The 3,639-nt window shown below is 32.9% G+C and overlaps 1 pseudogene; it reads left to right on the top strand.

The window, feature by feature from the left end:
• Positions 1-3,327: 3,327 nt before the first annotated feature.
• Positions 3,328-3,429, top strand: LOC122478158 (annotated as a pseudogene).
• The last annotated feature ends 210 nt before the right edge of the window (positions 3,430-3,639 follow it).

The raw sequence follows: 3,639 nt of genomic DNA, 5'->3' as shown, positions 1-3,639 counted from the left end.
AAGGGGAGAGAGAGCAGTGTGTTGAGTTAACATAAGAAAAACACTTCCCCAAAACCATCGCCTGGGGAATCGAGAGCAGCTCACTGTTGTAAGTTTTTTATAAGCAGTGGTGTTCAAATTCTGAGGTTTTAGAAGTCTATGTCATTCATGAGAGTCAAGCCATGTGGGCAGCAGTGCTCCTGCAAAGGAGAGTTCAGGCCAGGGAGTGGAGAGCACAGTCCAAGGATTCCCCGGGTTGCACAGGAGAGACTGTTCTTCTTTCTGGAGTACATTTGAAAGAGGTTTTATTGCCTCCACCAGGACAAAGGACTCCATGGGTGCCATTGAGTGGCCTTACATCAGCAAAGGACAGAAGCCCATACAGAGGGCAAATAACCTCGTGGCTACTTTTTGCTGTGCTTCGCCGTAACTTCCAAGCACCCGGGCAGCCATGTGACTGATTTTCAGGAACACCAGACACCGTGCTGCAGGGCTCTCCTTTGAAGGAAAGGAGCAGGTCCATGCTATACTGTGTCCTTTAAGATTTGAAGTTTTTAATCCTAGTTGCACCAGGGATAAAACACAGGAGAACTGCAGTGTGGGGCATGCTGAAAGGGTGGGCACAGACAAAGGGAGGGCAGAGATCTGACACAAGCCTGAGACACAGGACGGGAGATTGTTCACTTTTCCATGAGGGCATCCTGAACAGCAGCAGGCATGAGCTCCCCTCTCCAAGAATGAGAGAGCAGGATGACACCATCTTCTTACCACCCACCAGCACAGTCAAATTTCAGTGAGCAACACAGCAACACAAACCCCACTCCACTGTGCACTGCAGGTACATCTTTACTAGGGCAGGGCTGACTGTGAGCCAGCGCAGCAGGCCTCTCTCCCACAGGACCAGCACAGGCCCCTCACATGCACCAAGTCTACTGATCATAGAGTATTCCAAAGTGTCAGCTTCAGTTCTGGTGGAAATAGGACAAGGTTTTCTTTTTTTTCTTTTCTTCATTTTTTCTTGGAATCAGGCTTATAGTTTTTGTCTGTTTTTTTCATTTTCTTTTCTCTTTTTTGGATAAGGTTTCTTCTTATTTTTTTGTTTTGCATTCTTTTCTTTTGGAATCAGGCTTATAGTTTTTTTGTGTTAATTTTTTTGTTTGTTTTTATTTATTTTCCTTTTCACTTTTTTTAAAATCAGCTTTCATATATATAAATATAAATTATATTTAAGTTTCTGTATTTATATTTATATTTATTTATATATATTTATTATTTATTATTTATTTATTATAATATGTATTTATTATATGAATATATAAATAAATATTTATTATAAAGTATGAATATTATTTATTATTATATTATTTATATTATATATTATATGTAAATATATAATATATAATATATAAATGTATGTTATATATGATATATAAATATATTATATAATATATTTTATATTATATCATATTATATTAAATATAATATAATATATTATATCATATTATATTAAATATATTTATATATTATATATGTTATATATTATATTATATATAACTACACATTTATATAATATATATTTTTATATATTAAATATGCTTTATATGTTATATATTAAATATATTTTATATCTTATATATTATATTATATATAATATATTTTATTTATATTATATATAATATATACAATATATTATATTATATATATGTAATATATTATATATATATATATATATATATAAAATCAGGCTTATTTTAATAAATCAAAGCACAACTACTTAAAGGTAGTAACATTCCCCACTGCAAGCAAGGAGGAACTCTGCAGAAGATTCACCTGAGGGAAAGAGCAGCCAAAATAATAACAGATTGCCCATAGGATACATAAGAAATACTTCCTGGAGTACCAGGCCCTGGACAGTGTACCCTTTCTTAATACAGCTATCAGGAACAAGAAATATAATAAGCTTTCATAACATGCAAAATATAGAAACCTAGACAAAATGACAAGATGGAGTATTTCTCCCCCAAAGAAAGATCAAGAAGAAATCACTGCAAACACTTACTCAAAACAGTCATAAGCAATATATCTGAACAAGAACTTAAAACAAAGGTCATTAGATTACTAGCTGGGCTTTAAAGAAGCATAGAAGACACTAGAGAAACCCTTGCTGCAGATATCAAAAACCTAGAAATTAGGCTGCAATACAAAAATGTTTTAACTGAGATGCAAAATTGGATGTAATCACAACAACAATAGAAGAAGCAGAGGAATGAATAGGTGATATAGAAGATAAAATTATGGAAAATAATGAAGCTAAAAAGAAGAGACAAAGTAAATTATTAGATCATGAATATAGACTTAGGGAACTCAGTGACATCATAAGGAATCGTAATATCCATATCATAGAAGTCCCAGAATAAAAGTGGGAAAAAGGAGCAGAAGGTTTATTTGAACATATTATAGATGAGAACATCTGTAATCTGCAAAAGAAAACAGGCGTTCAAGTCCAAGAGGCACAGAAGCCCCCTCAAAATCAACAAAAACAGGTCAACACCAACACTTCATAATAAAATTTGCAAAATGCAAAGACAAAAAGAGAAATCTGAAAGCAGCTAAGGACAAAAGTTCCCTAACCTATAAGGGTAGACACATAAGGTTAGCAATAGACCTGTCTACAGAAACTTGCCAGGCCAGAAGGGAATGGCATAATATATTCAATGTGCTAAGTAGAAAAAAATACAGCCAAGAATACTTTATTCAGCAAGGCTGTCATTCACAATAGAAAGAAAGGTAAAGAGTTTACCTGACAAGCAAAAACTAAAGGAGTTCATGAACAGTAACCAGTTCTGCAAGAAATATTAAAGGGGACCCTTTGAAACAGGAAAGAGATATGAAAAGAAACAAAGACAAGACAGGAGCAGAGACAATCTACAGGAACAATGACTGTAGAGGTATACAGTGGCACTATCTATCTATCTATATGATTATATAGTCCATTTACATTCAAAGCAATTATATTACTAATGGACTAAATAATCCAATCAAAAGACATAGGGCAGCATAATGCATAAGCTTAAAATCATCAGATTAAGAGAAATAATAAAGATTAGAGCAGAAATAAATGATATAGAAAGAAAAAAATAAACAGGAGAATAGATCAATGAAACTAGGACCTGGTTCTTTGAAAAAATTAACAAAATTGATAAACCTATAGACAGCCTTATCAAAAATAAAAGAGAAATGACCCAAATAAAATCACAAATAAGTGAAGAGTGATCACAACCAACACCATAGAAATACAAACAATTATAGTAGAGTATTATGAGAAATTTTATGAAAATTAATTGGTCGATCGCTTCTCGGCCTTTTGGCTAAGATCAAGTGTAGTATCTGTTCTTATCAGAAAATTAATTGGTCAATCTGGAAGAAATAGATAAATTCCTAGAAACATATAAACTACAAAAACTGAAACAGATAGAGATAATTTGAACAGATCCATAATCAGCAAAAAAGTTGAATCAGTAATCAAAAGTCTCCCAATTAATAAGAGTCCATGGCCAGATGGTTTCCCAAGGGAATTCTACAAAACTTTTAAAAAAGAGTTAATACTTATTCTTCTGAAACTGTTCCGAAAAATAGAAATGAAAGGAAAACTTCCAAACT

This window comes from Prionailurus bengalensis, chromosome X, assembly GCF_016509475.1.
Source record: "Prionailurus bengalensis isolate Pbe53 chromosome X, Fcat_Pben_1.1_paternal_pri, whole genome shotgun sequence".
Lineage (NCBI taxonomy): Eukaryota > Metazoa > Chordata > Mammalia > Carnivora > Felidae > Prionailurus > Prionailurus bengalensis.
The sequence above is the reverse complement of the archived record's forward strand: the minus strand, read 5'-3'. Positions and strand labels throughout refer to the sequence as shown.